Source organism: Sturnus vulgaris, chromosome 1 (assembly GCF_052056855.1).
Source record: "Sturnus vulgaris isolate bStuVul1 chromosome 1, bStuVul1.hap1, whole genome shotgun sequence".
NCBI lineage: Eukaryota > Metazoa > Chordata > Aves > Passeriformes > Sturnidae > Sturnus > Sturnus vulgaris.
Window position 1 is genome coordinate 86,124,197 of NC_142243.1, and position 23,276 is coordinate 86,147,472.

Consider the following 23,276-nt stretch of genomic DNA (forward strand, 5'->3'; position numbering starts at 1 on the left):
AACTTGAAACTAATGTCAAAATGCAACCCTGAGGCATCACTAGCATTAATAAAGTCCTTGCAGAGTTTTAAGCAGTGGTAACTTTTGCTTGTACATAGGTGATATTCTCAAGTGGTAATTGGCGTGTTGAAAGGATATGTTATTACGGAAAAGAGCAGCTGCAGAACAAAACTTTCTGGGACGGCTATATGATTTTTTTTTTTTTTTATGTAATAAAACAATGTTTAGAGTATCATTCTGGGCTTAGATCATCCCTGTGCCTTATTAAAAGTAAAAAAAAAGTTGACCTATATCTCCCATAAATTGAGAGATGAACACCAGGCTCTTGAATGTCTTGCAGTGTATTGCTCACAGTCCATTTTTGGAGCTGTTCTGTTTGGTTCGTTTTTTTTCTCTAAATAATTTAAAAATTAATTATGTCAAAGAATGAAGAAAGAAATCAAGAAGATGACTCTATAAGCCACTTGGCAGGCAAGAGAAGTGAAATTAAAGTCTCATTTTATTCTGTGTACTTTCTAGTGGGCTGTTCCACACGCCTTCACAGAATTACAGGATTACTGAAGTTGGTAAGGACCTCTGGAGATGAGTAAGACAGAGGTTCTTTGAAGATTTTATTTGCACTCTATACCTAAACTGCAGGAAACAGAGACCTCCCAGCACCCATACCCTTTTGTCCAATCTACCTGCATTCTGACTCAATGTTAGGGTGAGATTTAGGTGTGTAATTTTTTCATCCTCACTGCCTCTCCCCTGCTGTCAGCCCTCAGAATAACACAGGCTGAAAGGACCCTGGGTCCTCATTTCTGAAGTGAGGGAAGTGCAGCATTACCAAACAGCAACACTTAATGTGTTTTCCAAGGATTTAGCCTTATGAAAGCGTCAGAGGAGCAATCATTTCTGCTCAATTCATTTCTTTCACTTCATAGTAAGCAGTACATAACAAACTTAATTTTCTCTTTGAGCCTCCCCCATTACATAACATGGAGGTTTCCTGTAAGTCTGGCTCTTATGTGTTCTGCTTTCCATCTCATTTCCACACTTTGGTGCCACTGTAGGTACAATCACCAGGAAAGGAGGGAGAGCTGTAAGGAGGGCATTTGTCTTCATCCTGCTGTTGAGGAGGATGTCCTGGGAGTCTGCAATCTGCAGCACAGGCACAGCCCTTCCCAGAGCTACGAGAGTTGCCATGACCCTGCCTTTCCCAGCATCACTGGAACACACACAGGACCAAGCTTCCTTCTTCCAAGGATAACCTCTTTTCTTCCAAATACAGGCTGATGATAGCTTCATATATGATACATTGAAAATTTACCCATCACCGGCCAGAATGAAGTCCCAGAAGGGAATTAATTTTGTGGGAAAAGACTGAGAGAGCTGTGCTCTTTCTCGGGGGAGAGGAAAACATTTCATGCTGAGCTAAAAACTTGCATTTGTTATTTTTACTTATAAAAAAACTTATAAATGTTTTGTGTTGGCAAAGATAAAAGCAAAGACATGAGAAGAGAAATACATGAACAAAAAATCACGTCATGTTGAGGGAACAAATGGGTAGAGTATAGAGAAGCTCTAGGGGAGTAAAAACCCAAACACTTTCCTGTATTTTATGGGAATATTCTTTTTGTTGATTTCATCCCAGCACTGAGCAAAACGGAAAATAAGCCACTATTTGTTAATAAGAGAGGGCTAGCAATTCTTCCAGTTCTGCTAGACAGCACATTTTCTGTCTGCAGTTACAAGATTCAGACCAGATACAGTTTTTTTTTTAAAATGTAGTGATGGGAGAAGGAAAAAGGAAGGAATATGACCACCACTAATATTTGCTGCACTAATTCTGCAATTAAAGGGAGGCTGCCAAAGATTTAGCAAACCTTGGTGTCCAAAGAAATCATAAGGAAATGCTGCAGAGGAGCAACCATCTGCTGGGAAGGCTGATGGGAAAACAACTACAATAGCATAATATTCATGGATAAAGAGTGTTTGTTTGCTGAATGAGTATGATGAGGAAAAAGAAAAGGTGAATATATGACAATAGGAGGAAAAGGAGCTTTCCATTATGGTCACTGAGAAAGCAAATATATTGTCAAGTATGCATGCCAGAAAAACCTGAAGGCTTGTCCAGTGAGACAGCTCTAATGACATCATCTGATATATTTCACAAATCACATGTAAGAAGCAGCTAAATTTTACGGTCTCTGAAAAAAAAAAAATAAAAGATTGATCCAGTCTAAATTAACTCTTTAAAGTGGGCTATCTATAGTGTGTGAGGACATTTCATGAATGGAGACGGTCTTCAACAGAACAATTGATTGCTCATGTAAATTTCTGGTCTTTAGGGTTAAACACTTACAAGGAAACTTAAATCCTTTCTTTGATAAAAGAAAATATCCTTGGTGAGTTATAAAAAGGAAGAATGATATAAAAATTCAGAATTTTAATTTATAACAATAACACAACTATGGATAATTAATGTAGGCAAGACTTTTTTGCTGTTTCACAGAGTAAAAAATATGAAAATTGAAGGTTCATAGTCAGAAGAATATGAAATTGTTTGAAAAAAATCCTAAAGGCCCAAAGACCAAAAGTCATATTTCAGAAGGTTCCTTAAATGCCATTCTAGGTCCAGAACTGTTCAGAGTTTTCCATATTACAATCTACACTGACCTCAGGGGATAATTATGGGGAGACTATCCAAAGTTGAAAAGATTACTAATGATTGGAAACATAGAAATAAATCAAACAATTAGGATGATACTTCTAAAAAATAAACATTACTTCTCCAAACAAGATATATGGCAATTACAAATGGAATTATTTCATCAGATACTTCCTGTTGCACCACTGGCTAGAACTGCTTATGGACATAACAATTTCTTTGAGTAAGAAGTTGTGATTGTAAATGTATAACATATGATGACCTAGCACTTGTAATCTTATTCCAAGCAAAATTCAAACACTGATTTTAATTAATCATGCAAATTAGGTTTGTGAAAGAACTCACTTTGCAGTACAGATTATGAATATTCTTTTTAGTACCATCTGATAGAAAAGGAGTTAAAATTACAACAGACAGGAAAAGTTCTTGTAAAGTCCAACATACATGCACTCTAGTGAGTGGAATGTGGCAGGCCAAGGAAACATACATGATGGGAAGAGTAGGGATTTCTTCATGGTTTTTGATGAGGTGCACCTCTTTATTTGCCTGGTTTGCAAAGAGCAGAACAGGACCTTGCAAAATTGAGAGAATTGCTTATGGTTTTAATTTGATCAGTAAAATCTTGTAATTCATAATCACATCTTGCATCCCACCTCTCACCCAGGCATTCATTTAATTAAATCTTGTCAAAAATTGAGTAGAATTTCACCCTACTTCACTCTAAAAAAAAGCCCTTACCTCAGGTTGGAGATGCCATAAACTAGAGAGCAAACTGTTGTATAGGTAATTAATATTTGTCAAAGGCAAAGACTATAAAATATTTATTACTTGGATGTCACTTGTTTTCTTCCTCCAGCAGTTCAGAGCCCACATATTTAAGCACCAGCAGAATGATGGATACACGTGCCACTCTCAGCATTTACACCCAGGCAGTGATTGATTAGGCATGAGAAAGGAAAGGAGTAGATATGTCTCACACCCAGACAAAGCCATTCAATTTAGTAAGGAAGCAATTAGAGCAAGAGGAAATTCAGTGGGTCAAAATGGGTCTTTGATTAAATTCACAAAACCAAAAGGTTGTCAGTCTACGTTTGAGAAAAAGAGCAAAGTCCATACTTTTCCTAAAAAGTTCAGAATTAGAAGAAAGGTATCTTTATGCTGAGGTTGAAGGGGAGAATTGGTAAATGAATTGCTTCTTGAAGACAAGCAGATACAAAAAAAAAGAATAAAAAAGGGAAAGTTTACGTACCTGTTTATTTTATATGATGAAATTATAAGAATTATTTTTACATGCTCTAAAGATATTCTTCAGAATATTCTTTTTCACTCCCTCCTATTCCCTCTGAATTCATCATGAGCAACTGGAAAACTAGTAAATTTATGACATCAGATGAAATGCAGGTGTTTCCTTGAGGGAGAAGCAATTATTAAACTACCACCTAGTTTTTAATATTCTAGGGACTAGAAAAAATAACACTATTAAAAATTTTGTTTTCTATTTTTTAACACTTTTATGAGTTACAATTAATTCTAATACCTGGAATAGCAGCTGTGAGGAAAAAAAATAGTGTCTGTTAGTGACTCGAACTGTCTGCTCTGTTTATGAAAAGCCTGAGATAGCTCCCCAGCCAGCTCTTAGTTAACCACAGAAACTTTTCTAACTGAGCCAAGAATTACTAAACTTGACACTAAAGTTATATAAAGTGTATAGTAAAATAGTATAATCCTTTTACCACCCAGAAATTGCATTTAAAATAATTAATAATTTACTCTGGAAGAGTCCTCTAGAGGCCATCTGATCCGAACTACACTCAAAGCAGGACTAACTTTGAAGGTTAGTCCAAATTTAAATTCACATTAGGTTGCTTGGAACCTTGCCTGTAAAGTTGTTGATTCCAGCTCTGGTTTATTCATTCCAAAAAGCACAGCACCCATCATTAATGCCCTGAAGAAGTGTTAAAACAGATTTTAAATCTCTTAAGCGTTTTTTTCTAACTCTATCCTTCAGATACAACAAAATTATGGAATATCACAAGGGCACAAATCTGTTTCTAAAATAACCACCTGAAGCCTGCTTGGGATAATTCACAATTGTGCAGGATTTAAGTGGGAATTGTGTCCATCCTGGTGAAAGACACAGCACAACAATACTGTGTTGCCTAGCTGCTCTAAAGGGAACTATGAACTGCATATCCCCATCCTCTCCTTTAAAATTCTGTGTGTTAGTGCCAAACCTAAACTAGCTGAATCCCTTGTCACCTCCTGTAGCCCAGCTGCAGTCACCCTTCAGCCTGCTCCAGACCATGAAGGGACAGGCGATTGCCATGCTCACAGCACTCCATGTGTTTGTCCCCCAGAGATGCTGACATGCCTTTCGCCAGCTTTTACTCTAGAAGTAGTGTCTTTTATACCATTTATCAAAAATTCAATTTTGACAAAGAGCATTGACTACCTCCTTGATTTTCTGTGCTTATCCATGAAGTAGATTTTGTGTCTCAGCCATATTGCCAGTAGTTAGCTCTCTTTAGATATATTTAATAGCTTGCTCTAAAATCCCTCTGTAATAATTATTTCCTGTGTCATTTGAATGGCTTCTGCCTCCTTATCAATTGAAATTACTCCTCTCACTTGAAATTACTGGGCCAATATTTAGCTTCCTTTATAAATTTCAAGCAACAGTACAAGAAGATTGTTATCTTTAAGAGGGTCCAAAAACCTGTGTGCATATATTTCTGTATGCTGCAATCCAAACAAGCTGTCTGCTCTCATTGGGTATTCATAAAAGAGGAGCTTAGCAGCAGTGTTGTCTCAACTAATCTAAGGAGATCCAGCAAACCTCTGCTACATCTGTAAGACAGTCCCCTGGTTTGTTCTTTACTGACTGTCCTTTCTAACTACTGTTTGTGTTTTTAATTCCAAATGCTATTGATTTTTATCTGATATCTAAGAGGGTACGAAGCCAGTACCTCTCTGATTGTATCTTCTCTTAGCTGGTTATATTGTATGAGTTGTATTGATTTGAAGGAAAAGAAGATAACAGCAGCACTTATTTTTAGATCAAGAGTAGTATGTATCTTGAAATTCTATTTCCCTTTCACGGAAAGAAAATCTGTGATCTGGAAAATTATTTATTTATTTATTTTTCACAACATTCTTGGTGAAAACAGAGTCAAACTGTGTTCTGTGAGATGGACAGCAATATTCCAGGCTGCAATCATCTCTAATAATTTACACTTATGGAACTGGACAAGTGAAATTCCCCACACCAGTTGGGACAGGGACTGCTTGAATCTGTTTCTAGGGGGACCCCATTCAGAGGTTTTCTCCCAAATTTGCCCTAAAACAGGACAGTTACACAGAGAGAGTGCACTCTTAATAGACAAAGCCTATTATGCTCTTAATGAATACAGTATTATGTAACATGCAAACTTCCATACTACTTCAGAGAATTAGTAGTGTGCTGGAAATGGATGAAATAATAATTAGAGAGAAATAAATGATGCTGAGACTTTTGTTAAAGTGGAATAGCTATTTATGTACTTTGTTCAAGCCTTATCACATCTTAACACTACTGAACAAAAATATATAAGCTGCTGATCTCAGATGGTGCAAAGTGCTCCATGGGGGCAGTGGTAACCTTCTCGTAGGGAATTCTGGAGGAAAAGTGCAAATGAGTGACTCAGCTGTAGTTTGCAGATGTGCTGATATAAATAAGGTAAGAGTTCAAATAAACAGTAAGAAACAGTCTAGGCCACATTATTGGTGCCTGTTTTGCAAGAAGTACCCTGCCTCAAATTGTAAGCAAGGCTGCTTTCTGACACTGGATTTAACTGGAACCATCTTACAGGCAGCACCAGCTTCTCAGCTGGATGTTCAACCTATTGCTGGAATAAGATCTCAGCCAGTGCTTCTACAGCTGACCACCACAGCTCTGGGCTCCTGACATGAAATGTTGGGCACTTCCACCCTACTGTCACCTCCTGCCTGAGCCCAGCACTCCCTTCAGCCCAGGCTGGAGCCAGGGCTGGGTGGCCCAACCAGCCTGGGAAGGACACGCCTGAGGATGGAGCAGAGGAGCCCCAGCTCTCTGCACAACAACAACAACATATTTTTAGAAGAGGAGAAGCTAAGGAAATTCAGGAAGCATTGTAATATTTCTGATGATTTTTACATTCTCCGTAGGATGGAGTGTTCATGAAAAGAGAAGACATTGGTGTTCACACAGCTCTGGAGGAGCTGGGAATATTCCAGCTGTTCGGCCAGAATCTCTAAACACATTTGGTGCCGAATATTTAAATTTCCTTAGCAGTGCTTTTGAATGTATTAATTAATTCTCACACAAATACTTGTAAAAGAATAAATTAACGAAGTGAAATTATTTGTAAATATATTTTTCATAGTTTCCTTGCTTATATCTTATTCATATTGATATCCATAATTTTCATCTCCAATGCCAGTTGCTTTGGCTGTTTCTGTGTCAAATAATTTGTCTTTCTCTTTCTATCACATAAACTACATGAGCATTTTTGAAATTGCTGTCGCATTTATTCCTTGATGGGCTATAATAGTCCTAATCAATATTGTGTTGGAGTCCATTTGGCCCACAGTGCTGTCATTTTTGCAGCAAATGGGAGTCATTTGCTGTCTTGCTGTCTCATACAAAAATAAAAAAGAGATTTATCTTTTTTATTCTTGCAGTTAACTCTGCTTTGTACAGAAAGAAAATGTGGGGTTTCTTTATTTTTTTTTCCTACTAGAAATCAGCAGTGTTTTCTGTAAAAGTGTTAGATGGAAAGGGAAAAGCTGAAGGACCTCCTACCTGCTGGACACCTTCAAAAATTTGTCACTGACCATTTTCCATAAGTTAACGGTTAGTGCTCATAGCTGTGAGAGAGTCTGTTCTGCTGTGTTCATTTTAAACCCTTGGAATATCATGCTGGGCTTGACAGTAATTTGCCTGGATTTCAGCTTTAACATAAATTGATTTGTTATAGACACACCAACTGGAAGGCAGGAAAGCATTTCCTATACTTTTTTTAAGTGTTTCCATTTCCTATCTTATTTCATACCAAATGCAATCAAGAAAAAACTTCGCTTTTTAAAAATAAAAAAACCTATAAATGTCAAAATAAACTTATTTCCAAGAACCATTCCATATTCTCCTGAACACCCATGGCGTACCTCAGGATTGAATGTCAGATGAAGTACAGGATGTTCAGAAAGCTAAGTTTTGCAGAATTTTTCAGAACAACTGTATTTAAAGATAAAAACAGAAAGGAGGAAATCTTAGAGCCTCCAGCTCTAGCTTCTTTTTTCTGTTTCTCTTTCTGCACCACTCTGAAATATTCCTTCTGGTTGAGTCTTCTCAAGGATGTAGAGTCCCAGCCTCTGCAGAATCACAGAGACCTGTCAGTTTTGAACTCGTTAATTTTGCAATTACAATGGAATTCTGTCTGGTAAAAAGCATATCTGTCTTCTATCAGAATTTTCTGTTTGCGTCTATGGTGCCTGTGAATCTTTTCAAGGCTTTTTCCTGCAGTTTGCATGATGTAGGGACTTTTCCACTACCTGCACCATTATTTCTTTTCAGAAAGTCTTCATTACATGTCTCACAGCTCAGTTGGTCGCCTTTACAAACTTGTGTGTACAGACAAGCAGATTAACTATGGCCCATTTCCCCATTGCACCAAAAGCATAAAAGGTTTCTTCACCACAACTCTGTATTCTGCCTCCTTACAGACACAAATGATATACTATTAACTTTCTAACATGAGCTAGCTACTGTCAGAGATCTCAGTCACTACAATGCCCTCAGTATTTCATTATCTCTGCTTTTCGTTAAGTTCTCCTGGTTTGGACAGATCTGTATTCCATCTCAAAAATTGTACCCTTTCCTCTTTTCCCTTCTCAGCCTTTCCCCATTTTGATATGTCATATAATCTTTATCAAAATTAATCTCCACAGAAAACAAAGATATTTAAAATACAATTTTAAATGTTGTAAAATCTGTAGCCAAACCCCATGATAAACCAAGTCTTTATGGAGTTGAATACCAAAAATTAGTTGTTAATTTTCTGCCTCTCCCTCCTTCCTTAATTTTCAGAGAGATTTTTAGTGATTACATAACAGTGTCTCAAAAGACACATTCCACATTCTTTGTCACATGTCTTTTAACCTCATACACCTCTTAGATTTTTCTCATCTCCCCTCTGCAAAACAAATTACGTTGAAAGCAAAGCTTTGTATCTGCCTGTGATGTACAAATTTCTGATGACTTCGGTGTGCAGGACTGCAGGCGTTCTCTCACTTGATTAGTTTTCATTGATTGTTTTGAAGCTTTTACTTACCAATAGGAACACAGTACTTCAGAGTACAGGAAAACAAAAGGAAAACAAAAATACTCTTCATGTCCATAAGAAAGACTCTTCTATCTGCTGATATGGATGATTTTTTGGTTAAGGCTTTTAGAGTGAAATCTGCTCATATGAGAATTTGAGACGGCACTTTTTTTGTTTGTTTGTTTGTTTGTTTGTGTGGGGGTTTTTTGTTTGTTTGTTTGTTTGGGGTTTTTTTTTTGGTTGGTTGGTTGGTTGGTTGGTTGGTTGGTTTCTTTTCTATTGATAGCAACAATATTGTGCCCTATTAAGAAGATACAAACCTACAAACTGTGTTAGGTTAACCTGTCTGATATAAAGATAAAATTGTTAGGGGAACATTCTTGGAGAAGGAGACCTACTGATGGAGGCAGCAGAATCACAGCATGCCATGGTGCTTGCAGTTCAAACCAAGAGAGAACATATTAAAAGCATCAGGAAGCTTGCATATGTTTCTACCTTAGTAGTACTTTTTTAACTTTAATTCCACACTTGGAGTAATGGATTTGATTCTACAGTTCTTCCTTCTCTTTACCCTCAGACCCACATTTCAGTGTGTCTGGGCTCTGCAACCTAGTAAGCAGGTAGAACACCCTAAAAATGATTTTTCTTCATTTTTAAAGAAGCTTCTAGTTTGCCATAACCATATGCTACACATTCATGAGCTGCATAAACATGTATTCTGATCTGGAATCTTCACTATCAGCAGAACATTGCCTTAAAAGTACTTCACTTGGACAGACACTGGTGAGTCTTGAGGACAGATAAGATCTGATTCTGTGGACAATGTCCTTTTATTCATAGGAATTTTGGCCCAAAAACATTCTAGTATCTTGGAAGTCTTGTGTGTGTTGTGACATATGTGTCTTTCATCTGTTTTATATTTTCTAAGGTTCCTTCTTCACACTGGCAAAAGGAGTCATTTTCACAAAGCTTTTGAAACCAGACTTGGCATGAAAGTCAAGGAGAACTAGGTAAGTCAGGTCTTGGCACATGTTTAATAATTTTAAGATCAGAAGAAGCTTGGCTTTTACAAATCTCATTTTTGAATGATTCATTATTTTTCTTCCTGTTTCTGCAAATAGCTAATGTCAATCAGTCAAATGCACACCTAAATTTGCAGCTAAGCCATGAAAAATATATCTGTCAAAAGAGAGACCTGAATATTATGATTCTGTCTATTTGTCTTTGAATACTAATGTTGATGCAGGAGTCTTTCTCCAAATATTGCCCAAAATGAAGCTTTTTGTCTTTTTGGATAGGCAGTGTTATTTTTTTCAATTGAGCGGAAACAGGGAACCAGACTGTACTGAAAGTTCCTTGAGAATATATTAAGGTTTTTTTTTGAGGGGCATTTCATGGGCCAGAAAGATTGTTGTTGCTGACTAAAAGATGAAAGGGGAGTTTAGTGAAGGAAAGAATGGGAAAAGGTACATATTAAGACCATTAAAGTAGAAGTCATAGTAACGTCAAATAAGGGAGCTGGCAAATTTCAAAGACGTTTTGAGAGAGATTCCAGGAAGAGCTTCAACTAATTTATTTTGAGAGAAACCCATAGCAAAATCCCTAGATATTTTTGTACCCAGTCATTTCCTGAAAGACAGATTTTCATAGTACAAATTTTCAAGAAAGGTTTTCAATCATTTACCCGTAACTGTTATACTTGCAGGCCATCTTTGTGCCCAAACGTTGTCTGTACAATCTTTAGATGAACAAGAAAACACCACTCAGAGATAAATGGCAGAAAATTGTTTTTCCATTAACTGATAATGTTGAACTGACAATTTTGATGGCTAAAGGATAAAACTAGGAATGAAAACAAGTGCTTCATGCTATAGCAAAGAGCAAGTAAAAAGGAAGTGTCACTCTTCATTTGTTGAAAATCACCTATTTCTAACCAGACTGGATTTGCAAACACCAAGGATGTCAGCAGCTGAAGATTGAACACTTCTATGCTTTACCATCAGACCATTTTTATATTGATGGAGTCAGATACAAGAAAAAGAATGACAGGGAGGACTAATATAAAAAACCTTTTTGAAGCTGCTCAGAGGTTTTAAGTCTTCAAAATAACCCTGCGAGAAGTGAGTTAGTGTGCAGGAAGAGGCCAACAGTTGAATTCATTCTAAAATTCTGCCATTGTGCAGCACAGAAAGCAGGTGAACTTGTTACAGCTTCCCATAATACCTGCAGTGAAGATTGTCAGCCCCATTCTGTGCCAGAGAGCCTCTTCATTATTTAAAATACTATCAACATTTTAACTCATGTGGTGCCTGGCATTATGTTTTCTAAGTTTGAATGAAAATATGACAATTGTATTAAATGACTAATGGCATAATATTTTGTCATTACCATACATCACAAGATTTTATTTTATGGCATTCTATTTCATCAATTAAAGAAAACATTTGAAATTAATCACAGGCAGAGGCTAAAGTTCGCATATTTGTATCCAACCTGAGGGAGAGCAATTTCAAGTGGTAAATATTAAGACTATGAAGAAACATGGATATGCTTTCATAATTTAATTTTGTCATATATATCAGAGCTGTTTTGCAGAACACTGTGCAAACAAAAACAATGAGCAGAAAAATCGCTGAATGCTATTATACATTAATACAATGAAAAATCATTGTTTCCTTCACTTTAAACTACAATTCTTTGACAATTAGTAATTTCGTCCTGTTTTGTCAGGTTTTGGCAATAGTAGCTCCATTTGTTACTGTATTAACATAAATTTTTGACTTATGTTTCCTCCCATTAATAACTAAATACTGACAAAGCTCAATCAGAAAGTGTCAAACATAATGCAGCATTATTACCTATGAACAAATTGACTATCACGACTTTCTATAAGGCTCTTCTTTGGAATTTATCAAGACTATTCTTGTCCATCAAACAGAAAAAAAAACAGTCCTGGTCTCATCTATATTCTATGTGCACCGTGAAGTTTGGCATTAAAAAGGAAAACTTCTCAAAGCATATTTAAATCAAAGGTAGCTTTCTAACCTAGCCATTGCTGTAGTTAGATTCCACTCATTCCTTCCTTTGTCTTGACAGCTTAGGAATGTTGAGAAATTACATTACTTTCCTTCAAACTATTAAAATGCAATTTGCCAGGTATCACATTTTACAATACCCAATGCAATCTGTATTATATCATTGTCAGGAAAGAAGGCATTTAAAGCACAGACCTTCAAGCAAGCAAGTTCCAAAGGGCCAAAGGGGGAAAAAGAATTAAGTAGAAAAGGAACATAATTTGAGATCTGAAATATTGACTGTGCATATAAAGGTGCATTCACTTGTCACATTCACTGTGTTCCACTTGACTTCCAGCTGCCTGAGTTTTATGCTATTAAAAAAAGGGAGAAAACCAATATTTTCAGATGATGAATATTTCTGAAGTATTTCAAATGAGTCAAACAGAAAATGAAACAAGGTGAAAAATATACTGGAAATGATATGTGATTAGAAAGCATTATTTTTCATGGGGAAGAATTATAAACTTTTGCGAACAGAGAAAGTTTGCTCGTGAAAATCCTTCTTTCTGAGAGGGTCTACAGGACTAATTAATATCTGTTGATCACATAGTCATAAAAACATTGATGTTGGAAGGGACTTCTGGAGGTCAGCTGGTCCAAACCCCTATTCAAGGACTACCCAGAGCTGGCTGCCCAAGACCATGTTGAGTTAGATGGCTTTTGTGTATCTCCAAAGAGGGCAGTACTATGTGCTCCATTTCCTCTGGTCCTCTCACTTGGCACCACCAAAAAAGCCTGGCTTCTTCTTCTTCTTGTCAACCTTCCTTCACGTGTTTATATAAAGGTACGTATATACATTTATAAGAACCCACCTTTGATATCAGATAACACTCACTGTGTCACTCGTCCTATTTTCCCATAAAGCAGGCAGTAAAGAAAGTAACCTCCTTTAATCATTTAACATGGCAAATAAAGGGGTTTTCAGGCAAGGATCCTTGAAAAATGCAGAAACAAAGGATTTGAAGTAGCTACTGAAGAAAGTTCAATGCAATCACAGAAGGAAAATGTAGAAAATCGGGGGCAAATGATAGATATTTGGAAAGAAAGGTAATTATCAGTGATTCACAGTAAATAATTCACAGCAGTCAGACTTCAATCAGAAAATGGCAGGAACAGATAATAGTTGTTAAAATCAAAGTAGGAGCTAATTGCTGGTGTCTAGTAATTGTTGATCAATTGCTTAAACAAAGAAAGTATTTTAAATTAAATAGCATTTGCTTAATTGCAGTGATATATAGAGATGATTTTTGGTAACAAAGCAAAGCAGGTGGAAAATGAGAGTAGTAATGGTAAACTGATAAATCCAGGTTGTAGTAAACTTGATCAGCCAAAGTGGCATAGCAGGGAGAGAGATGACTATGCAAGTTCAGCAAACAGGATGAAGAAGGTAGTTATGTAAATAAATGTGGCTCAAAAGTAATCAGAGCTGTTGTTTTAGATTTTTTTTCTGTGCTGCCTAGCTTTTTTCTAGTAGAAATGTTGATCTAAAATAAATTTAAGTCTATGCATATTTAATATTAATTTGTTGTAGGACTACAGATCTACAGATTAGATTGAAAATTACTGTTCTGAGGAAGGACTGGAAAGCAAAAATTGCAGTTCTAAATTCCTTAGTTTTAGTTGTTAATTAAAATATGTGCAATGTTTGAGAACAACCATTACAGTGACAACAGTGCTGAAAGTAAAAGCAGTTTCTGATGCTGAAGAAATAAACGTTCAATAAATTAAAGCAAGAGAAAAAAAATGCAAAGGAAGATGGAGATCAAACTAAGCCTAATGTCATAAAGCCTATTCTCATAGAAACAGTGTTTACAATTCTCTGCCTTTGTTCAAATAACCCTTCGGGCATGAGCCATGGAAGGATGCTAGCCATTTCAATGATGTGTCTCATTCCACGCCATTTTCTGTCCACATGCAGCAGTGGAAAAAATTGTCGGCTGTGAGAATTCCTTGATTTACGCAGTGGGCTGGGTCTAAGTGCAAGGGTAGAGAAAAAGAAAGCTGTTTGAAGAAATGTAGTAATTCTAGCTAGTGGATTCTCAAATTCTTACTTTAAGTTTCTGTATTTCTTTCTTTAAACTTCCTGTGTCATAGCATTTCATAAAGTACTCAAGATTTTCTTTTTAGTATTTAGCTTAAGGATCAGTCCCTGAAACTGATGAAGAATCAGAGTGGTAATGTAAAACCATTGAGAAAATCTTACTTGGATGGGTGATATTTTCCACCTAAAAAAATTAACCTTAGGTATCTGGTGTTGGGTTACTCAGAGAAAGAAATGACTGACTTTAACTAACCCTTGTTCATACCACTGTAATAGTCTCTAAACAAGATCTTGTTTGAATTTGTCCCTGATATTGCTGCATTTAGATTTAGGGTGTAATATGTTTCAGTTTTCCTTTTCACTTTAATGTTGCATAAACATAACTGTGGGTTTGTCCAACTGGTTGAATAAAATAGGTGTAAAGAGTCTCAAAGTTTTTATTACAACAAATTCAATATTCACTTTCTAAAGAGAAGCAAGCAATCAAAGCAACACATGCCAGCTTGTTTAGACTTTCTTTTTGAATTTGGGAATCTTTCTCTGAACAATGTAATACTCGACTCTCAAAAGAACTAACTACTGTTCCTTTTTTTAAGATTTAAGTGTAGAACTGAATGCAGCAGAAATGGACAGATCAAATTCTTGCAGTTCATGGAGATTATGTTCTGAAAGACACAACATTTGGAACTTTGCTGTTGATCCCATCTATTGTAAGGAAACACAAATAGTCATCTGTCTATATATCAAAATGATATAAACTGAAAAAAGCGTGCCCACAATTCTGAAGTGAGCTGTGGTCACCAGCTTTATCACTGACAAGAACAACACATCTCACCCATGCAGGAAGCACACTTCACACAGGGACAGTCTGGGCACTGAATAATGTAAAACAGACTTTTACAGACTTTACAAACTTATATCAGAGAAAAAGAATTTTTTATTTGTTCTTTCTGCTACAGAAGTTCAGAATAGTTTGTATGTATCTAATTAAATAACACAAGAAAGAAAATATTCCACTGTACTTATTCTTCCCTATGGTAGAGACATTGAAAAAACAAATCATATGGCGCATGTTAAGTACATTCCTTCAGACTTTATTTAGGAAATGCTTTAATGAGATGGATATGGCATAAAATTTTATTGAATAGAATATGTCTGATAGAAGGACTAGTGTGTTAAAACTACAATTTATGCTTAAAATGTTTTAAAATTCCTTATAAGCTAGAAGACACACTGCTATTAAAAAATAATAATTTCAAACACATGAGGAGTTGAAGAGACAAAGATATGAAACAAATTTTGAAAGAAAGCATGTTTACCATTCATTCTTAGCATATTCAAAGTCTCTGTGACGATCACTTAGCCTACCTTCCCACAAAGTTCTTTGTTTCCTGTCAAAACAATCAAAATATGGATAGTGGAATGAAAAGAAGTGAATTAGAACACTGGTTTGAAAGCACATTGTCGAAAGCATACATCTCTGTCAAGTTAGAAGGATCTTCCAGAATGCTATCTTGAGTGGACCTAAAAAAGGGTGTCATGCCCAGAGGACAGTTTTGATATTTGGGATCCATGGTTTGGCTAAAAGTTGCCTGGGAAAACCCCTTGGAGTCTTAGAAACTTGTGCCCAATAGAACAATCAATGTAGGCTGGACTAACTCCAGGGCTGATAGAAGCTGTAATTATTTGTAGTAGTGTATTGCTGTAGAGTTAAATGGTTACGTGCTACAGATATTACAACCTTGCTCCTTTAGAATCCTGCAGCAGCTTAATACAAATATCTAAAGGTAAACCAGATTCCAGAATATCTAAATGTAAACGAGAAGAAAAAAATGTTTTAATTAACAAGTTTTCACAAGCGAAATCAACCAAATTTACCAATATTTAATTGCTCTTCCTTGGTCGTTGTGATTTTAAACATCCCCTTACAATACTTTAAAATATTCAACATTTAAGAAAGATAATGCTAGCAAGTAGATTTAAATAGTGATTTTGTGCAATTATCATCATGCTGCCATGAATCTTCTTAGAAAATTTGGTCCAATTTTCTGTGTGGAAAGCTTTCTGGAAAAATTGAGATTTTTGTTTATATTTCTAATCTGCAAGTGACTCATCTTCTTCTCAGGGAAGAAAAAAGCAACTAAACAACAACTCAACTCCTTGTCAAAAAAATAAACAACAACAAAAAAAAAACCTCAAGAAAAAAAACCTCAGAAGGGCATGGACATTGTGAGCTGGGTAAAATTTAGGTCTCACATTTTTGGGCCTGCACCTGGGTGAGTGCACCAACACAACCAGTGTGCTCAGATAAAAAGCTAGTGTAGTCTTTTGGCATTGCTAAAGGTAACGTCTTTGATCTCTTCCACTTTTAGGAGAGAGAGAGAGACTCTCTTTCTTGTCTGTAAAATGTAAGGCACGTCAGGGGGAAGTGCCCTTTTATGCAGTCATCCAGTGGAGCAGAAGAGAGTAAAATACTTTTCATCTTTTTTTTTTTGTTTTTTTTTGCTGGGCAGTGGCCTAAGGCTGAATGGCAGACTCTGTTGGGAGCAAACCTGAATCCCAAAAGCATGGACAAAGCTAGAATAGAATTTCTCTGTTTGGTTGAGTTGAGTCAATACAGTTTTAAGGAGATAGAGGCAGCACAAAAGTCAGCAGACAAAGGTTTGAACTAGAACATAATTTACCTGAGTATATGCTTACTAGGGGTGGTAAAATCCCACCCCTATGGTAAGAACTGTAAACACATTGGGCCATATGGTTGCTGTGGTGGCAACTCTGAGTACAGCTGATAATGTTCAGGGCTCATTTTCTCGGAAGAGAAACAGGGTTGTTGATGCCAAAAGCTGAAATGCTCAAGAAATGCAGGTGCCTCAAGAACTAGATGGGTCTGGCTACAAAAGGCTCCAAAGACTTATACCCTGAGCATTTAAATTGTCATTAGAATGTGACCTTAGGCATCTGAATGCCAGTCTGGATCTGGACCTATGATCATAGTACTGCTAGGCCAATGGGAGTCTCTCAAATAAAGCAGTGCAAACAAGGTTGCCTGGAAAACATCCTGAGATAAGTCCCAGCCTGACACAGAAGCAAGATACTGCTATTCAGCTGATTTGCAGTATCTTACAGCTCTGAAAGATAGATATTGGATGCAATAAGAACAGCCATGTTTGCCTTTCTATTGGCTATGACACAATGGCCATAGAAGGAAAGAGTATTTGTGATTTATTTGAGAAGCCAGATGCCATCATTCTAGAGTTCTCTCATTAACACACTGTTGTGGTCTTACAATGGAGATTTCTAACAAATTTGGAGTTGCTACCATACCACAGCACAGTAAAAAATGTAGGATTTATATATAAGAAGACAAGAAAAAATATTAACTAGAACATCACTAGTGCATTTCCAACAGGAACAAAAAACAGATTTTGAAGGAAAAATAAGTGAAGCCATGAAGGTAAAGCAAAAATGGAAATAGACTTTTTGCAAAAGCTACAATATACCACATAGCCTAACAGCTTCTTATTTTACTATAACTGATTTTCCAGACTAAGAAAAACAAATTTAAATCAAATGACAATACTGGAACCAAACAAGGAGATAAATGGTCATTATTAAATTATGCCCAGAAACTGGATGACATTTTCTTTTGCTCATTTCCTAACAAAGTTCAGGACTGAAATTTTTATTTAGGACTTTAAACTTTTCCTTGTTTTCCCTGTAGTGGTCCTCAAATATTTCTTACATGGCTGTTTCAATTAGCAAACCTAATTAATGAATGTGACCGTCAAGTAGAATTTCAGAAGCTCCTTTATCACTTGAAAAAAAATTGGGCAAAATAATCAGAAAATTTAATGTTGTAGCCTAAATTTTCTGTGAACTTTGAACATCCTAAATAATTAAGAAACATTATTGCCAAGTGGTAGCATTAGATTATTAAGTGAAAATGCCATTTTGTAGATAGATCCCTCAGTTTATCAAAAGATATTAAATAAATGGTTTTTTCTACAGGCAATGGTAAATTTCCATATGTGTTTGTAGTCTCATTAGTGAGTTATTAAGCTGCATGCATGGAATTTTACAGTTAATATAGATTCTGCAGTGCTTGTGCTACCTCATTGTTTTTTGATGAATCGCGAGAGAGAGAACAGGGAAAACTGTTCCTAGGTTTCTCTTGAAAATTCCTGCTTAGTTTCTAAATTCACTCTTTAAATTATAGAGATCTATCAGTCACAGTTATTTATCTCAAAGACGAAAATATAAAGTGATGGGCCAGGTGATTAGACAAACAAGCAAGCAGGCAATATATATTGGGAACATATCACCTCTCTAGGTACATAAAACTCCACTAAACAGAAGGCTGTTATCTCAATTAAGCTGTTAAGTCACTTTTTATTAATTGCTTTTTTCCTTCATCAAATACTAATGGGTTGAAGAAAAATGTTATGGAACTATCTTGGAAGTAATTAAAAAATATCAATAGCTGTGCACTGTATTACTAATAAAAATCAGGCTCATTGCAGTGATGCTGTAAAGAAGGAATATTAAAATACCCATTTTGCAAGATTACAGAACTGCAGTATTATTTATGAGGAAGAGGCAACATGATTTTGCAGAGCAAACAAATCATAGGCAGTCACACAATGAACCTCTTCCTCACTTTGGATTGTAGATTATGTCACACTCAAGCACTTATTAAGTATCTGAGCCCCAGTCTGCATGCCCACTAAACAAACATACAGGCTGAGATGAATTGCTTGAGGCAGAAGAAATATCCCCACGGAAATCCTCAGGCACAGATGTAACACTTGTTTTGTGACCAACATTAATGTATAAACGCAGTCTCCTGTTCCCTGTCAGTGAGTCTGTCAGGCATCCCCCAGAGGCACATGGAATGCTTGCTACTGTCACAGTGCATAAAATAAGTCTGAGCATCCATGTTTCCCACCCTGTAGTGTTTCTTCTAGGACACTCCACTATTAGTACTTCATTGGAGGTGTGCAGGTCTGGCTCTCTGACGGGGTTGGAGTGCTCCAGATTTGGTGCACAGTACTTGGATTCTCAAGGGTCTTGCTGTGAGACTGCTTTAGCACTGCAATAGGACTTCCAGGCTACCCCAGCTGTTACTGTGCATTAGATTTCCAATAGATGCTTCTGATGGATGTCCTCCCTGACACAGTCCATGAGCTCTTGCTGCAGCAGCACAACCAGTAACAGGCCCTATAGATTTACAGAGAAGACAAAGTTGAGATTAGTGCTGTGAGTCACTCACTACACATCTACCAACAATATCATTATATGGACAAAAATAAACAGCTCAAATTCTCTGTTATTATACTGTTAATGAATTCAATATTAATTACACTTGTCAGATTAAGAGGTCATCCCCAGCCTGCTCCTTGGGACAATGAAGTTTAAAACAATATTCAAACATTGTGCAAATTTTAGCTTACTGTTGCAAAATAAATCACTGTGACAAATTAACACAGACTCTGTCTTGGAGAGAGAAGTAAAAAGTCTCAACAGAGAAAAGTTAGTTAGTTGGTTTGTTTGTTTGTTTTCTCTTGCCCTTCAGTACAGAGGCTTTATTTATTTGAACTACACCTAACCGCACATGTAAACGATATTCTGGTCATTTTATCCTGACCTTCATTCTTCTAGGGGCATCTTTCCTGTCTTCGATTTAGTTTCAGTAAATGACTAGTGTCCGCTGGATTTTAGAAGGATTGAATCCATGCAGCAAGAAAACAAACTGTCATAGCACAGCAAAATGTAGAGTCTAATAAAAACCTGTATCAAAACACGAAAGCTTTCACAAAGAATTTTAGATCATAAGGATTGGCTCATTAATTGTTTATTCAGGCTAGGAGGCCATTCTGCAATTGTAAGATTGACAGATAAATAAACACAATGGCATCTGATAAATTTTCAGTGCAGAAAGAATTGAAACCTTCTGATCTTGTTTTCTTTTCAATCATATTTTTCATCACTTGGTGGTGCCAGAATTGTTGTTGATTGTAATGACCCTAACTAGTATTGCGAAAAAAATGCAGTGTCTCTCAAAAAGAACTTTCATCGTATATAGCCATCTTAATTACTAGACTGAGCTTCAAATGCTAGATGTTAAGTAAATTTTCCCAAATCATCGGTTTGAATCATCAGTTAAGTCATCAGCTGAGCAGATTCTTTTATTTTCTTTCCGCCTTCTTCCAAGTAACTTCCTTCCTCCACAAACCTCCCCGTAAGAATCACAGGGACTGTAGCCCTGAGCAAAAATACTGTTGGCTTTTGAAATAAAGAAGTTTCTGCTGAGAATAAAAGTGCAAGCTAAAAAAGGGAAAAATTAACATAATAGATGGAAAAGTCAACAGTGTGTCTGTAAAACAAAGCCTCCTTCCTGAACCCTTCTTTGAGTTCTCTGAAGGGACTAAAAGCAAATGGATAAAATCCAGTTGCTTTGTAAACTAAGCAGTACAATGCTGTGTAAACCAGGAGGTAAGGCTCTTACTTGCACTCAAGTCAGGAAATATACAATGTGAGGGACCAGCCTGTTCTTGCAAGGAAGGAAGGAATGACAACTTTGGGATCTGTGCTCTTCCTCATAATTATAAACAACCTGAAGAAGAATACAAGATGAGAGGTGGCTAAATACATTATTGATACTAAATTATTTGGATCAGCAAAAGAGGGGGCCAATTTTAAAGAGGCCTTCAGAGGTTAAATGACATAATAATTTGCATTTGAATTTCACTGTAGATAAGCTTGAAATAATACGCAGGAAATAATGTAATCTCATATATAAAATGATAAGCTTTGAATTGCTGTTATCAGTCAAGGCAACAAGAATCTCACAATTAAAATATTTATTCAGTAGCACTATGGTCTTTTCTGTATCCTTCCCACATATTTTTGAATGGTGCCTACAGGTGACATAGCTCACCTACAGCTTGAAAAATGTGAAATTCTGATTCTTTCATCTCCATAATGATATTAACAAAGTTCAGAGAAGGATAATAAATTACACAGATACAGAATGAAGAGCAAGTCAGCAAAGTAGAACTGATCAATTTGGAAAGGAGGTAACTGAAAACAAATATGATACACGTCAACAAAACCAGCAGTGTCACACGGCAGTTGGATTCCAATTCAAGAACCAGGAGGCATAAAATAAAAACAGTATGAGAAACTTTCAAAACAAGCACAAAGAGAAAGTTCTCCCCACAAGCGAGGATAGATCTGTGGAAGTTGTTGACACAGGATGTTGTAGGTCCCATAGTTTTGCCTGGATTCCGAGAGAGGTTTGACAAATCCATAGAAGAGAAATCTGTTTGTCGGTGTTAAACAGAAAAAAGTTTATTTTGGCACTGGAAATCCCTTAGAAAGATATTAGGGCTAAATATCTCATATGCTATTCCTTAGCAATGTCCTGTGGCAGCTGTTGAAGGCAAGGAATAGATCTTGGTGTGTCATTTTTGGTAAACACAATCAGTGTGTCAGTTACATCAAGTGTTTCCATCAGTGCCAGATCTGTATTTGAATGTCCAGTCAGGCTGGAAGAGGCCTCCATACCCTCAGCTGTTGTAATTGAGGGAGTGGTGATAATTTTTTCAGATTGATAATAACTTCTGCATACCAGATGAATTTAACAGATGACCATCTAATTCACCTAGTAACCTACTATAATCTTGGATTTCATTCTAGAGCTCATTTATCCCTAGGAGCTGGCTGGTTCATGAGTCACCAAGAAGTACATTGTACTGAGCAATGAGCATCTATTTCCTGCATTTTCATAGGCTTCCGACAGGCTGTAAATTTTGGACTTGCGTATGTGTGTGGCTTGAATCACTGTGATAAAAATTAATGCAATTAATTATTGCAATTAATGTAATGAGTGCAAAGAGGAGTGTGTCTTCAAAGATCAAGTACTCAATCTGGGAAACATTCTTCTCAATAGTTTAAAACCTCCCACTTTTTACAAACGCTTTTGAGTTAAAAGTTTTTTTCTTTCCCGAATGTCTAGCTTGTTTGGAATAATGAAACAAATAGTTTGAATCTAATAAGTCTTATCCAAAAATGTAATGATATGATGATAGCTGTTTTATGTGTGTGCTCCAAGCCAGACATTTCATCATTGAATTTCAAATATTTTCCTTTAATGACTTTTGCTTTATTTCAGAAAATGCATAATGCCATTAATTCAGTTTCCTCCCTCAAGAAGGTACTGTGTAAAAAGGCTGCTTTTTAAAAAGAAACAATCTGATATGAATACTGATGATTATTAAATCTAGAATAAAGATATTTTGTTCCCAAAGACCCTATGGGGGGAAAAATAAAGCATATTCTAAAAAACAATATTGCAAGAAACATCCCTAAAATAAGTTTCAGTATTCTTTACTAGGCATTAGTATTGAACAGTGGAAAAATGTTTTCCATTTGCTTATATCAGGCTTGATGAAGAGATGAGGTAGTAAACGATTTGAATGGAAAAGGCTTCTTTTTTCCACCATCCTGCTCTTCTGCGTGCCTGTGCCTGAGAACAGCATCTCAGAAAGCAGTTTTAAGTTTGACAATTTAGACTTAAATTTTGAATATTTCAGATCAGGATATAATTACTTAGAAACTATTCAAAAATTTGGTACCCAGTGGTTAAGAAGTCAGGAAGAGAAATTTTACAAGACTGTAAAAAAGAAAAGATTAGATCTTTTCTTGGGTCACTCTTTTTTAGACCCAGAAAAGAGGGTCTTTTTAAGGTCTTTATTTAAACAAATACATCAAGCAAAAAAAAAAAATTGCATACTAGACCTCTCTTCTTCTAAATTAAAGAGTAGTTTAATCTTTACAAAATCTTTTTAAACAGAAATAAATCTAAAAAAACCTCCAAAAACCCCAACAAACAAACAAATTAAAAGATGCAGACACAAACAGATTTGACAAAAATTGAAAAATTATTTTCCAACAGTTCATGGTTTACATACCAGTGTGACAAAAGGGCAACCATTTTGTTCTGAGAGAAAGAGTGAATAAGAAAAATTAAGATCAAAATATACAGAAAAACTCCTGTGAAGTATATATTTTCCCTCTCACTATGGCTGGAAAATCCAGCTAGTTGAGTTAGAATATGCAGAGATTAAAAATTACTATTCTACCTAAAAAGTAGAGTTTGTGGAAAT

At 36.2% G+C, this 23,276-nt stretch overlaps 1 long non-coding RNA gene across 1 annotated transcript in view; it reads left to right on the forward strand.

Moving 5' to 3' along the window:
* The window catches only part of LOC148225338 (uncharacterized), a 33,241-nt gene that overhangs the window by 2,428 nt on the left and 7,537 nt on the right, over nt 1-23,276 (forward strand). The window contains exon 2 of the long non-coding RNA XR_015805828.1: nt 9,920-10,001. This is a non-coding gene — a long non-coding RNA (uncharacterized LOC148225338). The remainder of the gene's footprint in view (nt 1-9,919; nt 10,002-23,276) is intronic.